General features: G+C 46.2%; 1 protein-coding gene and 1 long non-coding RNA gene across 3 annotated transcripts in view; one reads left to right on the plus strand and one right to left on the minus strand.

Moving 5' to 3' along the window:
- Positions 1 to 19,847, minus strand: part of EPB41L4B (erythrocyte membrane protein band 4.1 like 4B) — a 334,961-nt gene that overhangs the window by 206,545 nt on the left and 108,569 nt on the right. The window lies entirely within an intron of this gene.
- Positions 4,970 to 5,540, plus strand: LOC120940552. Of its 2 annotated transcripts, XR_005749446.1 has the most exons (3): positions 4,970 to 5,217; positions 5,336 to 5,382; positions 5,516 to 5,540. It is a non-coding gene; the product is annotated as an uncharacterized LOC120940552 (long non-coding RNA). The 2 variants fall into 2 exon arrangements; XR_005749445.1 differs by lacking the exon at positions 5,516 to 5,540 and having other exon boundaries at positions 5,336 to 5,385.

Raw genomic sequence — 19,847 nt, forward strand, 5'->3', positions numbered from 1 at the left:
TCTCAGGGGTAGACGCCAAGGGACATCTGCCACCAGACGCACCAGGTCCGCGTACCAGGAGCGGTGCGGCCAATCCGGGGCGATCAGAATCATTTGAATCCCCTCGGCTTCCACTCTGCGCAGCAGGCAAGGAAGAAGCTTCAGAGGAGAGAAGGCGTAGATTAGGCGATAGTGACCCCAAGGTGCCACCAACGCGTCTGAAGCGTCCGCCCACGGGTCCTTTGACCTGGCCATGAACTGTGACACCTTCCGATCGAGACGGGACGCCAGGAGGTCCATGTCTGGAGTACCCCACTTTCGAGCACAGACTCCGAAACACCTCCGGGTGAAGTGACCACTCTCCTTGGTCTAGTGTTTGGCGACTTAGGTAGTCGGCTTGCCAATTCTGTACTCCCGGAATATACACGGCCGATAGAGCCGGAACGGACCTTTCGGCCCACCGAAGGATGTGCGCGACCTCCATCGCTTGACTCAACCAAATCTGGTAATCCAGAGACGAAGGGAGCTTGTCCCATTGAGACAGAATTTCCTTCTGTAGCACCCGGGTGTGGAATTGGGCATACGGGACTGCCTCGAAATAGGCCACCATCAGACCCAGAACCCTCATGCAGAATCGAAGAGATGACCACTTCTGGGTCGACAACCGCTGCACCGCAGATTGTAGTGTCTGAAGTTTTTCCGTTGGGAGAAAAAAAACTCTCGCCTCCGAGGAATCCAGGACTAGCCCCAGGTATTCCAGCCGCTGAGACGGTACCAACACTGACTTCTGGATATTCAGAAGCCAGCCGAACTCTGAGGCCGGGTACACACGGACAAACATGTATGGTGAAAGCGGTCCGTCGGACCGTTTTCACCATACATGTCTGCCAGAGGGCTTCTGTACGATGGTTGTACACACCATCGTACAGAAGTCCGCGCGTAAACAATACGCGGGGCGTGTCCGCGGTGTCGCCGCGTCGATGACGCGGTGTCGCCGCGACAATGACGCGGCGACGTGGGCGGCCCGCCTTTAAAATGCTTCCACGCATGCGTCGAAGTCATTCGACGCATGCGAGGGACGGCGGGCGCCTGGACATGTACGGTAGGTCTGTACTGACGACCGTACATGTCCGAGCGGGCTGAATTCCAGCGGGCTGTTTTAAAACAAGTCCAGGAATATTTGCCCGCTGGGAAAAGGCCCGGCGGGCAAATGTTTGCTGGAATTCGGCCCGCTCGCGCCCACACACGAGCAAACATGTCTGCTGAAACTGGCCTGCGGGCCAGTTTCAGCAGACATGTTTGCTCGTGAGTATGGGGCCTGAGAGTCTGGCACGTGATGGACACATCCTCTAACTCTGAGCTGAGGAAGCTCTCAGGAGAAGGTCGTCCAGGTATCCTACGATAGCGATCCCCCGCTGCCTCAGCAGGGCTAGAATCGGGGGCGAGCACCTTGGTGAAGACCCGTGGTGCAGAGGCCAGGCCGAACGGGAGGGCCACAAATTAAAAGTGGTCCTCTCCGATCGCAAAGCGCAGAAATCTCTGGTGCTTTGTGCATATAGGAACATGTAGGTATGCGTCCCTGATGTCCAAGGATGCCATAAAGTCCCCCTGATGGAGCGCTGCCACTACAGAGCGAATCGACTCCATCCTGAATTTTTGCACTTTGACAAAGCAATTGAGGGCCTTGAGGTCCAGGATTGGACGGACCCCTTCCTTCTTGGGGACTACAAACAGATTGGAGTAAAACCCCTGAAACCGTTCCATCGAGGGAACCGGCACAATCACTCCCCTGACCAGTAGATCCTGGACAGGAGGAAGCTGGAGGTTGGAAGTAAAAAATCTGTTTGGTGGACAAGAGAGAAACTGTCTTGTACCCTGAGGAAACCACCTTGCAAACCCAGCGGTCGGAAAGAGACCTCCACCGAGCCGTGAATTTGCGAAGCCGGCCCCCCACCCGAGACATGGGCGGGGGCAGACCTTCATGCGGAAGCAGGTTTGTCCGCAGGCTTGTTAGGCTTGCGGTACTAGAGGCTTGCGGTACTAGGTGCGCTTCTGCCCTGCAGCGGGAGTCTTGGCACCTTGAAAACTTTTTCCTGCCGCACTGGGCGGGCAAAAAAAATGCTTGGGGGTAGTAAAGGAGGGCCCTTGCTTACGGCGAGGCTCCTTGCCCTTCCCAGACTGTGGGAGCAGTGTGCTCTTGCCACCTGTGGCATCCTTTATGATGTCATCCAGGGACACCCCAAAAAGCCGTTCATCCTTAAAGGGTAAATCCACCAAAGCCTTCTTTGAGGACTGGTCCGCCGACCAACACTTCAGCCACATAAGGCGACGTAGTACCACCGCTTAAGCGGAGGCCCTGGAGAGCAAAGGGAGCGTATCCAGGGCCGACTCACAGACAAACTTCAGGCCCTGAACCAACTGTTCAGCCAGGTCTACACAGGTCTCAGAAGCATTCTGCGCCTCCAGCTCCTGTAACAAGACCTTTGCCCGTTCGGTAAGTGTCTGCGACACCAGAGCCCCGGCCAAAACCTGTCTCACTGCCGAACCCACTACTGTGAAAATAGAGCGGGCCACAGCCTCCGCTCTCCTATCTGCGGGGTCCTTAAAGGCGGGAGCCCCTTCCACAGGCAACGTGGTGGCTTTGCCAACGTGGTCATCACTGCCAGATTTACAGACGACTCCTTTGGCCTCTCAAAGGTCTCGACCAGTCACTACATCTTAGAGTGCCTCCAGGAGCACTTTTGGTAGCCATCGACGTGGAGGCCCTGTATAGCTCCATCCCACACCCTCTGGGTTTGGCTGCTATACGGGATGTCTTACTTCCCATCTTCCGCGTTGATCGGAAGCTTGGGGAATTTCTCATTATGGCCTTGGAGTTCATACTCTATCATAGTGTCTTCTCGTTTGACGGCTCCCACTTCCTCCAGGTACAGGGGGTAGCGATGGGGACCTCATGTGCCCCATCATATGCCAACCTGTACCTGGGGGAGTGGGAAAAATTATTCCTGACCAGTAATCCGGTAGAACCATTTATCCATCTTGTATCTGGATGGTTCAGATATATTGACGATGTCCTTATGATCTGGGAGGGATCGACCGAGGAGCTCGAGTCATTCATGTCTATCATGAACTGCAACGAGCTGAACTTAAAGTTCACAATGTCCTCCAGCGATTCCCAAATCCCCTTTCTTGATGTTACCCTACTCAAAAACCCTGATGGGTACATATCAACAGGGCTCTACAGAAAACCCACGGCGGGTAATACAATATTGCACGCTTCTAGTGCACACCCCACATCTTTGATAGGATCAATACCCTATAGTCAATATCTACGCCTAAGACGCAATTGTTCTACCCAGGAATCCTTCCTACGGGAAGCAGCCGGACTACGTGACAGATTACTACATAGAGGGTACTCGAAAAAAATCCTCAAAAGATCATTTCAACGGGCCAATGGACAAATCAGGTCACACCTATTAGTACAATCAGGCAAGAAGTCCCCTGTTGGTAGTGATACTACCAGACTTATCACTAAGTACCATACTCAACATCAAAAAACGAGAGGAATCCTCAAACAATTCTGGCACCTACTCTCTTTTGACCCTCAACTCGGTCCCTTTGTACCAAAAGAGCCAGCGATAACTTACCGACGGGCATGCTCACTCAAAGACCACTTAGTGGCCAGTGAGTTCAAGGACAACTTCAGGAAAGACCCTTGCAAAAGGAAGGGTACCTTCACCTGCGGGGGTTGCTCCATCTGTCGATACATCAATATAGAGCGTGATATTGTACTACCCAACGGTCGGCCTTACAGACCGAGACACTTTGCCAATTGCAAGACATTTGGCGTAATATACTTACTCACCTGTCAATGTAAGAGGTTCTACGTGGGTAAAACCAAATTACCATTCTTTAAGCGAGCTTCCCGGCATTTACATGCCATGCGTTCGGCCAACCCAGACTTACCACTAGGGCGCCACATCTTGTCTCAACATAATGGACTTTTCTCAGGGGTTAAATTTTTAATCCTCGATAGGATCCATCCAAGCCCCAGAGGTGGGGATTGGAATAAGATCCTCTTGCAGCATGAAACTCGGTGGATTGCCGAATTAGAGGCCAATCTTCCACCGGGCCTCAATGAGCAGATCAGCTTTAGGCCTTTTTTGGAAGGTTTCTCCTCCGGGGGTTGTGAAAAAGAATGACCAAGACCACTCTATATTTCGAGGACCTTATGTCACCGATTGTCTCCTTTCATTACCCCCTTCTCCACTCTGTCATTTGCCCATGTCAGTAATACATACTGGATTTTCCCTGTATTTATCACCATGCCCATTCATCCCTCAGTACACCCCCTGGGGATTCGCGTTCGAAGCGCATTTTGGCTTGACTGGCATCTCCCTTATTGTCACTCCTTAGCTGGGCGCACGTAAGCCGTCTGTCCTCCTTCCATGGGAGACGGCTTTTTTGACCTGGTCCCCATGCACCTTTTGGTGTCTTTGACCATGGGTCTATACCTGCGCCTATAACAGGGGCAGGGATCACACAGTGGACATTTTTCGTGCCCCTGTTTTTTCCTTTTTGCCCCTGGACCTTTTGGCCCACGTGTCCCCCATTCTTGCATAATTATAATATCCTTTTAATACAACATCTTCTTAGATTGCTGTCCCTTTAATTTTATGGCTGAGCATACCTGTACATAAAGATACTGTATATACAAACCCCTGCTTGCATTGAGCAGCAACCGTGTTTACAAATCACTATAACAAAAACATTTATTTGCATCTTGCATTTCCAATCCTTCTTACTACTTTTTCCCTAGCTGACCCTTTTTATACCCTTCTCCTCCTGTACTAGTAATGGTCATGCCCCCTTTATTATACGTTTCTTATTCTCCAACATGCAACCACTATTCTGCATATTCTCCACCCCCGTGTCAGGTGATCTTCCTGGTCACTTGCCATGTTTTTTTTTTTTATTTTATTTTTTTCTCCCTGCACGTCATTAGTGCGGGCTCCCACATGATGAGAGCAGGGCTTACCTGTCCCTCCCCTCTCCCCACTTGGAGGCAACGCCCCCTTTTCCACACTGACCCATAGCAACGCAGGCTCCTTTACAGACCCCTCCCACCTTACTCCTCCCCCTCTCCTATTTAAAAGCCAAGCAGCCCCACAATGTCAGACATTGCTGGATGGCTGCAGCAGCTGTACACACTCTACACTGCTTGTGTTTTCTTCCCATGTAAGTACTTTGTCCCTTCATGTTTCCCACCCTGACCCCCATACTATTGCTTTACATGCCATTTCCTATACTCTGTACATCTCTAAACTGGGATTTATTTCTTTCATTTATTTTTTAGCTTCCGATCCCTCTACTGACCTCTCTGGCCACTTTTTGTCATTACAGGTATGTCTCTAGCCTCATATATAAAATCTTGGTTCAGCTTTCTTTTTTGCGATCCTTTTTTGCGTTCTTTTTCGTTTTTGTTGCCTGCGGCACCGTTGATATTATCCTGTCCTCTTATTTATATTTTGGACAGGTAAAAATATATATATATATATATATATAATCAATAAACTTTTACGCTGTGACACTTCGGGCCAAAGGTCTTGCTACGCTGTGATTGATATTAGATGCCAGTCCTCACTCCTCTCCTTACCATCTGAGGCTTGCCATGCGTCCCGATTGCGGTGTCCTTTTAAGGGGTGTGCTGAGCCGTTGAAACTTCTCGGGTGGTATGATTTTTTCTTATCTGTACCAGTTTAATGTTTTTTCATCTGTATGTTATTATTTTCAACACATTGTCATTTATTTGTTTTCTAGAAAAGTTGTCTGTTACACTTTCTGACTCCACACATACTTCGGTCCCTGAAGAAGGAAACCCGAAACGCGTTGGGCCCAGTATTTATATTGTGGACTCTTCACCTTTTTTCCAATACACCCCATTAATGTGTTGTTTTTAAACCTTTGTACTATATACGTTTACTGAACGTTGTTTGATACCGTCCTGTTATTATTAAACTATTATATATTTTGTATCTACCATGACTACTTGTACTACTGTTGCCTAATAAAGCCCCACCCTGGGGGATCCTCCATTTTTTTCTGTTCATCAGGGGTGTCGGCAACTATTTGAGACCAAACCATAATAGATGTTCTATTCATACTTTCGACCAGTCACTAGGTCTCAGTCAGTGCCCCAAGAGGTGGATGATGAAGTCAGTGAGGATGAAGAGATAGAATTAGACTGGCTATGGCCACCTCAGTTGCCAGGGTCTATGACCCCCCCCCCTTTGTCTCTAACTGAAGTGACAGACGCTGGGACCCTCAGACCAGAGGCCCCTAAGCTTGTGCCTCAGAGTCCGCTCTCTGAGGAGTTGGAGGATGCTCAAGTTTCCATACCAATAGTAGACCCTGAAGAGATCCCATCCTTTACAGAGAGGGGGATCTGGAAGCCGATATGCAAGAAGAAGCAGCTGTGGAAGAAACAGAGTCCAGTGTGCCTGAAAAACCAGAGCCAAAAGAGCAGAGAGAGAGAGAGAGAAGGGCTGTTCACCCACCCAAGAGACTGACTTATGACCAATTGGGTGAAAGCTCTGAAGAGGTTGTGTTTACCTCAAAAAGGACATTTGAGACGCCTGGCCCTTCCACTTCACATTTAGTGGAGGACAACCCCAACTCACCCCCCAACTCACTAATGACACTGGCTAGGAAGGGGTTAACATTTCAGGTAATCAAGATGTTAAATCTGTACCCAACAATGTGTTATGTGTGGTGATTTTTACTAAAGATCTTATCCTTGCTTTGCTTTTTTCTAAAGTGGGGCATCTCCTGAAAGGGGTCAGTTGTCCCATGATGGTTTTCACTAATCACAAAAACTGTCTGTTCTGCCAAAAAATAGTCTTCTAGGCTAGCACAATGAATTCTGAAAATAAACCTTGTTTTTTGTTACTGACCTGGAATGAGAAATGGTAAGGTGGAACCTTTATCCGGGAATCTCTAAAGTAGTTCTAAAGCCTATAAAAGGACCCCCACCTTTTACCCCCTTATACTTATCTGAGCCCGACTTCGATCCAGCGCTGTGCATTAGAGCAGTGTCTCTCTCCCTCCTCACTGGGCAGACTGAAAACAGCAGGAGCCATTGGTAGGATCGAGGCTGCTCTGTGCAAAACCACTGCACAGAGCAGGTATTACAGGTTTTGTGCATACACTGCTCCTCCACCAATCCTGCCTATTGAAATGAATGGGCAGCGGCACTTTGACCTCTAGTGGGGGTTAAAATCACCCAATAGCGGCCCAAAATCTCTGCAAAAAACGACGGTAAAACGCCACTAAAAATAGCGGTGCTTTACGGCCGACATCGCCGACGTCCCAGTGTGAAAGCAGTCTTCTCTTCTGGTTTACCCCTGATGGGCCATAGGCGTTCTCTTCGCCCTTATACGACTCAGATACTGTATGCCTGTAAAGATGAAGCCAATGCATATCTGAAGCTTCTTTTAGATATTGTACATGTCACATTTCTTTTGCAAGATCTCTTGGCTGACAGGCTTTTTATACGGATTTATGAGATTAAGAAAGTATTTTTTACATGTGTTGCTGCTGGATTGCCTGTATAGCCACTCTGCAATTTCTCAATACGTTTTTTAAACTTGTTAAAGAAATAGTGGCAGTTACAGGATATTGGCACAATGGTTTATCAAGTGCAACATTTTAGTAACAAAAACACGCTAGAATTAATCTTAGGGAACACAAACACTGCATACTACCATTTTTTATGGCAAATTAAAAAGGATGAGACTGCACCATTATGCCCAACTTTGGTACCATAAACATTGAATAGGCAATCTTCAGGCCTTAAATCCCCCCCCAAAAATAAAATAAAAAGTTGTCCTATCCAGTGGGGCTATGCGTTCACTGCACAGGTAATTGCTATTTTTTGTCTAAGGGATTGGAGAACAGATACCAGTATATACTTCCCTCATCATACCCCCTGCTCCACTGTACAGTGATCTTGTCCGGTGGACTGTGCCTGACGTCCTCACACCCATAGACCTGCTCTGGATGGGAGGACATCAGGAATAGTCCACCACTGGGTCCTGTGGATTGCCATTTGCTGATGACACAGAGGATCAGGCGAGTATGCAGCTTTCTCCTCACCCCGAGACAAAATAAGTACTTAAAAGTGGAGCTCCGGGGGGGTGTGGCCGAGAGCGGCATGTGAGAGGACGTGCATCACGGAGCTCCCGCACTAATCCTCCAATGATCCTCTTCCCAGCCGGCTAATCCTCTCGGAATCTAAGCAGACTCGGTCCTGACACCCTTCTGGATAGCCCTGGTGACATTGGGGGTGATCGTGGAAGCCATGCTGACCCGTAAACAGACGGAGAACGGGCCGCCCGAAATCCAACATGGCGCCGCGGCTCCTATCTCGCAGCGTGCACGAGGCATGGAGAAAAGGCAAGGACACGGGTAAGCCTCCTAAAACTCCTCGAGGGACTGGGAAAGACCCCCCAAAGGACATGCTCCATTATGCCCAGAAGCCAACTAGCGCAGTAGCACATGGGAGTGGGGAGGACATGTCAGCTACGCCTGCAGTTTTCCACACAGAGGCAGAGGGCGAAACAGGCACTCAGGGCCCTGAGGCCTCTTCAGAGCAGGACTTATTGGAGATGGAGGACGTGGAGAATGGGAGCGATGCTCAGCCTTCCCTAGCTGATATACTGCGTGCTGTAAATAAGTGCACAGCGTCAGTACACTCATTACAGGAGCATTTTGGAACCTTGGAGGAATTGGGGTTCATTAGGCATGATCTGCAGAAGACAAGGGAGCGCACTACTGCTGCTGAGGGGCGCATCAGCGATTTGGAAGACAAATTGACACCACTCATAAGGGATGTGCAAGTTACTGCTAGGATTGCCAGGGCGAATGAACTCAAGTCTGACGACATTAAGAATCGTTTACGACGAAACAATGTCCGCATAGTGGGGCTCACCGAAAAACGGAGGGCAGGGACCCCACTGAATTTATTGAACAATGGCTTCTCCAAGTGTTCGGGAAGGAGGTGTTTACCCGGTTGTATTCGGTGGAGCAGGCGAACAGAGTTCCAACTAGGCCCCTCCCGCCAGGGCACCCACCGCGCACTATGATTGCCAGGCTGCTCAATTATAAGGATAAAGAAATTGTGCTTAGACAAACCAGGGAGCGATGCAATATCCTGTTTAATGGAGCCTGTGTCTCGTTTTATCCTGATTATTCTGCGGAAATACAGAAGCGAAGAGCGAGATTCTCCGATGTCAAGAAGAGGTTGCAATGGCTGTGGGCCTCGTACGCCATGCTGTTCCCAGCGAAGCTCCGGATCATAGTTGGCGGTCAGTCCCATTTCTTTGAATCAGTGGCTGATGCATCATCCTGGCTGGATGCGAAACGAACATGCTATTCGCCAAGAGGACAGGGGAGCAGCGGCAGAGGGGGATTGATTCATAGCCTTCGCAGATTCCGGTTCGGTACAGGTTTGTTTATCCAAGTTTGGCTGGGAAGTCACAACCTAAAGTTTTTCTTTACCAGCGCTGTGAGCAAGTGAATTCATCTAACAAGCAATTTAGTGATTTTTCTTATTTTTGCCCTTGTGGAAGTTTTCCTCAAGATGCAACTGAAGTGTAGGGCCAAGGTGTTCGGCTTGACCTACAGTTTTTCTCTGTTTTTTCTGAATGTTGTTTTCCTTTTTTTTTCATTTGGTACCTTTGCAACCCCCGCCCTGTGTCCTGTGGTAAGGAGGGCTCTCCTTGCGGTCACTGGGGTGTTTGGTTGGCCGGTTGCATACAAGTTTTTGTTTCCCTCGCTCTGTTCTTTAATTATCACAGCTGCAGCTCTGAACAGTGCCGATGTGCTCACAGGAAACTCTTAAATCTGAGGGGGCCTGGAGAGTGTGTTCTTCTGGTATACGTTACGCAGATCTCAGGTACTTTGTTTTTGATACACTTGGCGCACTGGACCTATGCACACCCTATAGCGCCTAGGCTACACATGTTACTTTACTTTTTTCAGGTCATAAGACTGTTTGAGAATGAGTACTGTCACATTGCTTTCCTAGAACATTAGGGGTGTTCAAAGCCCCCTAAAAACGCACCATGGTCACTACTATTTTGAAAAAAATACTCCCCTGCTATATATGTCCTGCAGGAGACTCACCTTGTGCCGGACACGGTTTCCTGCCTGGGTTTTTCTTGGGTGGGTTGGGTCTACCATTCCACTCATACCTCCTATTCAAGGGGGGTGAGTGTGTTGGTCCATAAAGCCCTGAAGGTTCTTCTGTTGGACAAATTGATAGATGAGGGGCGCTTTGTGGTTCTGTTGTGTAAAATTTGTCAATTGAAATGTATATTGGCTGCAGTATATGTACCCCCTCCATTTAACTCTGAGATAATGCGGATATTGTTAATGTACCAGTTGGATCACCCTGATGTGCCGATTATTATCATGGGCGAATTGCTATATGGATCCTGTCATGGACAAACATCCGCCTCTTGTGGCTTCCCACAACAGAGCTTGAACAGCACTGCGGAAGTTCACAGAAGAGGTGGGGTGGATTGACCCGTGGCGCAGCCGTAACCCGCAGCAAAAGTTGTTCTCCTGTTTTTCCAAAACTCACCTCTCCCTGTCACGTATTGACTTATGCTTATGCTCGCCCCAAGCGGCTAAACTGTTGGAGGATATTAGATACCTGGTGAGAGGGGTATCAGATCATTCCCCAGTTTTGGTATCCCTGATTGTTAGGCCCGCTACGGATCTCCCTAGGGCTCCATGGAAGCTCAACGCCTTCTGGCTTCATTTGTTCCCTTCCCACGAACGGGTAGCGGAGGAGATTGCTGGGTTTTGGCTGCGTCATAAGGATCACTCTGACTTGGGATTGACCTGGGAGACGTTTAAGGCGTTTCTCAGGGGAATCTTGATAACAGAGGTTACGGGTATCAAAGCCACGACAAATGGTGTAGGGGAACAGTCTGAACTATTGGTGAGCAGATTGGAGGCAGAATTCATTGCAGACCCTTCTGATGCAGCTAGGGAGGCGTGGATGGCCGCACAGGAGGCAGTGGATAGGATTACTAGGGTGACTTACTCAGACATAGAGTTACAGGAATACCTGCGGGGAATTGAGCAGCCCAGTCTGTCGGCTACCCAGAGGGCATTTCTAGACTCTCCGATTAAGCTAGAGGAGCTACAGGAGGCTCTTAGTCACTTTCCCAATTCTAAATCCCCAGGAGACGATGGTCTACCCATGGAAATTTTCAAAACAGTATGGGGGGATAGTCTTGCCACACTTGCTTAAGGTTCTTAATTTTGCCAGGGAACGACAGTGTTTACCAGACTCCACGACCAGAGCTTGTATTGTTCTCCTTTTAAAACCGGGTAAGGACCCACTTGACCCAGGTTCGTACAGGCCGATTTCGCTCTTACAGAGCGATATTAAAATTCTAGCGAAGGTCCTGGCTCTGAGGCTCAACAGGGTCATCTCCTGCATCATCCACTCAGATCAGTCTGGCTTTATTCCCCAGAAGTGCACAGCCATCAATCCCTGCAGGCTCTATCTGAATATTCTGACGTGTCGGAACACATGGGGACTAGAGCCCTATTGTCGTTAGATGCCCATAAAGCTTTTGACAGCATAGAATGGGGTTACATTTGGGCTGTTATGGGCAAATTTGGCTTCGGCGAACAGTTCCTGTCGTGGGTGCAACTGTTATATTGTTCGCCCAGGGTGGTGATTAGGGAGGCGGGGCATGTTTCGAAAACCGTTTACCCTGCATAGGGGTACCCATCAGGGATGCCCGCTGTTCCCCCTTCTTTTCGCCGTCGCCATTGAGCCCATGGCAGCCTTGATCAGAGCGAACCAGAAGGTGAGGGGCCTACAATATGGGGGGGATACAGGAGAAAATTATGTTGTACGCCGATGACACCATGCTCCTTTTGGGTGACACTGATGGCTCCCTGAAGGAGGCTATGGAGGTGGTCGGCAGGTTTGGGTCCTATTCTGGCCTAGTCATCAATTGGACCAAGTCCTCGCTTCTACTGTTGGATGATATCCCGGGTGGCAGGGAGCGGATGATACACAGGGTACCGGTATCCACTGGATTTAAGTATCTTGGTATCCAGGTTACCTCTGAACCGCGTGATTTTCTTACACTCAATTTGACGCCGTTACTGAATAGAATTAGAGCCAAAGTTAAAATCTGGTCTCGCCTCAGGATGTCCCTGGTAGGCAGGGTCAATCTTATTAAAATTATTTTTATGCCCCAGCTCTTATATATCTTGCACAATACCCTTATGGTCATCCCTCTAAAGATGTTCAGGATTATTAATTCCCTTTTTAGGACCTTCATTTGGCAGGCCAAATCCCCTAGGGTGAAATTGAAGCAGTTTCAGAAGCCTAAGACGGCGGGAGGCCTCGCCCTCCCTAATCCTTGGGTCTACTATTTTGCGGCTCAGGTGCAGCACATTGCCAGGGTTATGCCAGAAAGTCAGGTTCTTGAGGGTGGTGGGGGGCAGTCGGATCCCATTAGGGCCCTGATGTGCTATGCCACTGGCTTCGACAGCGTACCTACTGGTATGGAGGCCTTGGCGTATGCATTATCCAACAAAACGTTTCCCACATATGCGCTGCTCCAAAAAATCTGGAACAAACTCAGACAGTTGCAGGAGGTGGAGGGGTTCATAGGTTACAGCCCGATCTGGGAAAATGGGTACTATGAGGAGTTGCTCTCACTGGACTGTGGGGCGCGGTGGAGGAGGCATGGTGTTACACTTCGGAGACATATTTTTGAGGCGGGTGAACTGATCCCCTTCCCAGAACTGAGGGAGAGGTATCGCCTCCCACAATCTATGTTCTTCTATTACATGCAGTTGAGGCATGCTGTGATGGCACAGGCAGGGGGGGCCCCGTGGGTTCTTTCGCAAACACCAATATTCAAATTTATGGCCGAGGTGTCTCAGTTTAAGGGCTTTATTTCTAACGCCTACTCCTTGATTTTAAATATCTACTTGGAAGGCTTTCCCCTTGGGGTATCTACTAGGTGGGAGAGGGACTTGGCGACATTCGAGGATAAACAATGGGAGGAGGCACTTCAGGCAGTGCAGTTGTGCTCCCTGAATGTGGCCCAGCGGTTATCCCAGCTGTACATTGTTCTCAGAGTGCATTACACACCCGACAGGCTGTTTAAAATGGGGGTACGATCAGACTCCAACTGCACTAGATGCGCAAGGGACCATGGTGACCTAATTAATTTATTGTGGCGGTGCCCCAAGCTTCATATATTCTGGTCAGGGGTCGTGGCTCTTCTTAACAGGGTTTATCTGACTAACATACCTATTGACCCGAAACCATGTCTTCTTGGAATTATAGACGATATCTCGATGGATAATAGCAGGCAGGCCATATTGAGAGCTCTTTTTCAGGTCCGCAGATTAACCCTTCGGCATTGGAAGGCGGTTGATCCTCCAACGTTGAGGGAATGGATTACTCAAATGGGTGACACCATAAGAATGGAGAAGTATGTCTATCAACATAGGGGTTGTCTGAGAAAATTTGAGCAAGTGTGGACTCCATGGTTAGATTCCCCTGGCCTGTCCCCGGTAGATTTGGTCATGGACAGATTGCTTAGATAGATGAGGGGCGATCAGCCGTAATGCAAAGAGGGCAGGGAGTTGGATTCATTAGATTCATTGTTTATATGTGATTTGGGGGATGTGGGGTTCTCCTGTGGGACTAGTGCCTTTTGAATAGTAGCGTCAGACATAGGTTTTATGTTATGAAGGAGAGACTGTTGTACTTAGTGTATGAACTGTTTTTTCGCTGTCTTCCCCCCTTTTATTTAAAAAATATATATATTTGTTCTCTTCTTTGGATACACTTTTGCTGTTATGTTCACTTTTATTGTGACATTTAATATCTTTTGTTTCCTCTTTATGTAACATTTGCTCATATGTTTGACAAAAATCAATAAAAATAATTATTGAAAATAATCAATATACCTTAGTGCAATTTTTTTTTTACCAAGAATATGTAGAATACATATCGGTCTAAACTGAGGAAAAAATTTGTTTAAAAAAAAAATTGGGGATATTATAGCAAAAGGTAAAAGATGACGTTTTATTTTTCAAAATTGTCGCTCTTGTTTATAGCGCAAAAAATTAAAACCGCAGAGGTGATAAAATGCCATCAAAAGAAAGCTTTATTTGTGGGGAAACAAGGACGTCACTTTTGTTTGGGTATAGCATGGCACGACCACGCAGTTGTCAGTTAAAGTGACGCAGTGCCGTATCGCAAAAAAATGCCTGGTCATTGAGCAGCCAAATCTTCCGGGGGCTGAAGTGCTTAAAGCGGGAGTTCAACCAATTTTTTTTTTTTTTATCTTTTCCCCTTAGCTTCATGCTCGTTTTGTCTAGGGGAATCGGCTATTTGTTTTAAAATATGATCCGTACTTACCCGTTTTCGAGATGCATCTTCTCCGTCGCTTCCGGGGTATGGGTCTTCGGGAGCGGGCGTTACTTCTTGATTGACAGTCTTCCGAGAGGCTTCCGACGGTCGCATCCATCGCGTCACTCGTAGCCGAAAGAAGCCGAACGTCGGTGCGGCTCTATACTGCGCCTGCGCACCGACGTTCGGCTTCTTTCGGAAAATCGTGACGCGATTGATGCGACCGTCGGAAGCCTCTCGGAAGACTGTCAATCAAAATAGGAACGCCCAGTCCCGCAGCCCATACCCGGAAGCGACGGAGAGGATGCATCTCGTAAACCGCAAGTACTGCTCATATTTTAAAACAACTAGCCGATTCCCCTAGACAAAACGAGCATTCATCTAAAGGGGAAAATGTGTAATCTATGGGTGAACCTCCGCTTTAACAAGTAATATTTTTATTACTGAACAACAGCGCAACACTTAAAGCAAATTTCAGCTGTAACGATTTGTATCACAGGATGTAATGGTTAAAACTCTGGATTCCCAGATGTCTAAACATCAGTGTCAGCCGTTTACTGCACTGTTCTGCATTACATAGATTCAATGAGGTAAAGTAGACTATAGTATTATGTTTCTCTTTGCTGCAAAAAAATTAAGACAAAGGCTTGCTGATTATTAAGACAAGTCCTTCCAATTGCTTAAATCAACTGCTTCCTGCAAACATCTTTTATTATGTATTGTGTTTACTGTATTTTAACCCCATCACAGACCAATATCAACTAATTTGATGGCAATGTTGTTATACTAACAGAACAGGCAAGCAACATTTTTAATAGTCAACATACATTGATAAAGATGCAGGAAAACCTAAAGAGGGTGAGCTACATAACTTTAAAAAGCCCAAATACAAATATGAATCACAGAACAAACCACTATAACTTTTTTCTACATTATGCAACTCCTGGATCAAGCCTTTAATGTTCAAGAGGTACTCCAGGTAAAAATCAAACACAGTTACAATACATGTGTGTACAGTTTTAAGTTAGCCATACATGTAACAAGCTTCTGCCAAATAATCAGTCAACATGCACTATTGGCAGGACCTGGATCAACAAAATTCGAACCATCAACTTTTGTGGAAAAAGCTGGATTGAAAATGAATAGATTTGAAAAAATGTGGGGGGGGGCTTGGCACTCTCTTGCAACCCATTGTTCATTTTGAATTTTGTGGTCTTGATTTCATTTTTACATATTCTGTTATAGTCTTTGAAACTTTTAAATTACAATAGTGTTCTTTTATTGTTATATTTTAAAATGCCCTTCTCTTATTTCTATCTTCTAACTTTGGACTTGAGCCTGATTCTGTTATGTGTTCTTTGTGGATAATATTCCCTCACAGTACAAGTCTTGGAGAGCAGCCCTCAACCTTGAAAAAGTTTCACTATTAAAACGGTTTCCAATAAGTGCTTGCTTACAGCGAGCATTAAACTGCAAGTAACCCCCCCCATCATTTTCAGCCAAAGAAGCTGACATTTTTGCCTCAGTTTAATGTACAACTGCCATGATGCTGTAAATGAAACTGTTTTATGGATGAGTTTACTCCCGCTTTAAATTAAATTGTATTATGGTCATGCTGCCCAGGTGTCCTTGTTTATATAAACATTAGGAATAAGCTCTGCATGGTTTCATATTACTAGGTCCAGCAGAGCAACATGCCTAGTTGGGGCTTCTAAAAAAAAAAAAAAAAAACACACACACACGTCTCCCCTAGCACAGCAGGCTCCCTTTTTATTTAGGTGAAATCAGGTTGTGCCTCAATACAAAAAAAGTCAGTCCAGTTCTCTAGATCAGTGGTTATCAACCCTGTCCTCGGGGGTCACCAACAGGCCAGGTTTGCAAGATAACTGAAATACTAGACAGGTGATCTAATGTTCTGCTCCTTGATTGCCGTATTCTAGTCTGCATCTCCCCAAGGTAATACATAAAACCTGGCCTGTTAATGCGCCCTGAGGACAGGGTTGATGACCACTGCTCTAGATAACCAAATCCTTCTGTCTTACACCAGGTCTTTACCCGTGCATTCAGTTCTCCAAGCTCACCTAGAGAATATAACCTTGGAAGTCTTTACCTTTAACTTGCAATAGAGCTCTTTAAATTGATTCTAATGGATCCGCAATCTTCCATGTAATCTGTCATTGGTCCTAAAATGGACCAATATATCTGGGTAATGCCCAGCCCCTTCCCATAATTTAACTAGCCAGTCCACCATATGCTGAACCCTGGCACCAGGGAAAACGTAAACTATGCAGTTGAGGCGAACCTAGCGACAAATTATTCCATCAGTCCTATTGATGATAGAATTCCTGATTATCACAAACTGTCTAGGCCTTCCTATATTACCCTCACCACCCCTACTGGATAGGTTAATCTCCGAGCTGTTGGGGGTGGCAGTGACCTCTAGGGCTGCCACCTCCAGTTTGCCACCCCATGGAACATTAAGCATGTCGGTCAACCAGCTCTTGAAATTGAAGATCTGAGAGGGCACTTGGAAAGTCTCCCAGATGTCTGAAATTTTGCTGGTCGGGCGTACGAGATGGTCTGAAAACTGCACCCTTTTTTTCCCTCCAAGCTGCCAAAATATTGAGTTGCAATGGCCTGGAGTGAAATTGCGAATATGACAGAACTTTGAAGGAAGCCACCATTAAAACCAAAACCCTCATGCAAAAACAAAGGGTTCAGTTGGTTTCTTGGACTGCAGAGACCAATAAAGAGTCAGGAGTTTGTCCATGGAAAGGAAAATTTTGGACAGCTTCATATTCAAGATCAGATCTAGATACTCAAACAATGGTTCCAGTGCTGACTTCTAGAGATTTAAGAGCCATCAGAATTTATGTAGGCTCTACACTGTGTCAGACATTATGGTGTTAATAGCTGCACATTAACAGCTGTGGAGAAGATCGCAATCAGATAATACACATTAGGAAAAAGACTCACACTTTTTGCCTCAACGCGTGCCTCCTGCTGTGGGGTGTTTCTTGCTATGCTACCTGAATCTAGTCACCCAAGATTGTAATCCGTTTAGCTGGCCCTTTGGGTTACAGAGATTAGATGGCCTTTAATGAGATATACAATCTTCTTCCTGACAACATTTATATACTTCAACTTTTGGAGTCAAGAAAAAGGGACATCTTTTAGTACAAAATGTATGCAAAGGACACACTTCTGCCATACATACATACATTTGCACACTTGAAAATTGTTATGCAAAAGCTTACTGGCTAAACCTACATGTTTTAACCCCTATTTTCCTTTTAAACGGGCCTTTTAAAATAACAAACATTTTGTGCTGTGATTAAAGTTTTATTTGGCACTCAAAATTGAACTCCGGTGTATCCTGTTTCCACTGATCTTTCTTGAGATGTTTCTGCAACTTAATTGGAGTCCACCTATGGCAAATTCAGTTGACTGGACACGATTTGGAATGGCACACACCTGTCTATATAAAAAGGTATCATAGTTAACAGTGCATGGCAGAGCACAAACCAAGCCATGAAGTCCAAGAAATTGGACAGGATGCCATTGAGGCACAGATCTGGGGAAGGATACAGAAAAAGTTCTGCTGTATTGAAGGTCCCACTGAGCACAGTGGCCTCCATTATCCGTAAATGGAAAAAGTTTGGAACCACCAGGACTCGTCCTAGAGTGGGCCGCCCGGCCAAACTGAGCGAATGGGGGAGAAGGGCTTTAGTCAGGAAGGTGACCAAGAACCCAATGGTCACTGTGACTGAGCTCCAGCATTTTTCTGTGGAGAAAGGAGAACCTTCCATAAGAACAAGCATCTCTGCAGCACTCCACCAATCAGGCCTGTATGGTCGAGTGGCCAGACAGAAGCCATTTTTCAGTAAAAGGCACCTGAAGGACTCTGACCATGAGAAACAAAATTCTCTGGTCTGATGAAACAAATATTTGCCTTTCAGTTCGCATTTGTAGCGCTATACAAGTTACTCACTAACTCAAATATTGAACTCTTTGGCCTGAATGGCAAGCGTCATGTCTGGAGGAAACCAGGCACCGCTCATCACCTGCCCAATACCATCCGTACAGTGAAGCCTGGTGGTGGCAGCATTATGTTGTAGGGACGTTTTTCAGTGTCTGGAGACTAGTCAGGATCAAGAGAAAGATGAATGCAGCAATGTACAGGACAGCTTTATAAAAAAACCTGCTCCTGAGCGCTCTGGACCTCAGACTGGGGCAAAGGTCCATCTTCCAACAGGACAATTACCTAAGCACACAGCCAAGATAAAGGAGTGGCTACAGGACAACTCTGTGAATGTCCTTGAGTGGCCCAGCCAGAGATCAGAATTGAACCCGATTAAACATCTGTGGAGAGATCTGAAAATGGCCATGCCCCAACACTCCCCATCTAACCTGATGGTGCTTGAGAAGAATGTCAGAAACTGCCCAAAAATAGGTGTGCCAAGCTTGCAGCATCATACTCAGATTGAGGCTACAATTGGTTCCAAAGGTGCTTCAAAGTATTGGAGCAAAGGCTGTGAATACTTATGTACATGTGATTTTTTTTCTTATTTTTAATAAATTTGCAAAGATTTCAAACAAACTTATTTCATGTTGTCATTATGGACTATGGTTTTAAAAATTTTGAGGAAAGGTTATATATTTTAATCTATTTTGGAATAAGGCTGCAACAGCAAAATGTGTAAACAAAAGTGAAGCGCTGTGAATACTTTCCGGATGCACTGTATATCCCACAGGAGGATAGCCCCACATTCTCCTTTGCTTATTGTCTACCTCCTAAAAGCAGGGCTAGAAAATTACCCATATAGCTTGATGCCCATTTAAAAATGATTAGGCATTCAAAAAAATATATATACAGATTTTAAAATAAAATGTACCAGTTGTTTAAAAGATAAACATTACAAGGGGAAGAAAAACAACCACCTCAAGGACACATGCCTAATTTTTTATACCGATTTGACTTTATCCAACTATCGTTTTAAATTTCATCAGATTTAAATGCCTTAATTCCATGTACAACCAAGTAATCACTAGAATGTAGGAGTTATTTTAACAGCCTTCAGTATTTTATCATGTGAATTTCTCTTTAGAATTGTTAATTCACAAACAAAATACAGGCACATATGTACAATATATATTTTCATGAAACATCTCTAGCAGGGGTATTGAATTACAATTCGCCGAGGTCCGGTCAGTAACATTTTCTTCCAGCAGAGGTCCGAATATCATGTCGGACCTCTGTTGCTGCAGCACAATGCAGCTTGGTGCGGCGCAAAAAAAAAAAAAAAAAAAAAAAAAAAAAAAAAAAGAAGGTCAAGGACTGCTTTCTCTCGGTTTTTTGTGGGTAGTGCAGCCCATTAAAATAGGCCAATACACCCACAAC

The sequence above is a fragment of the Rana temporaria genome, chromosome 5, assembly GCF_905171775.1.
Source record: "Rana temporaria chromosome 5, aRanTem1.1, whole genome shotgun sequence".
Taxonomy (NCBI): domain Eukaryota; kingdom Metazoa; phylum Chordata; class Amphibia; order Anura; family Ranidae; genus Rana; species Rana temporaria.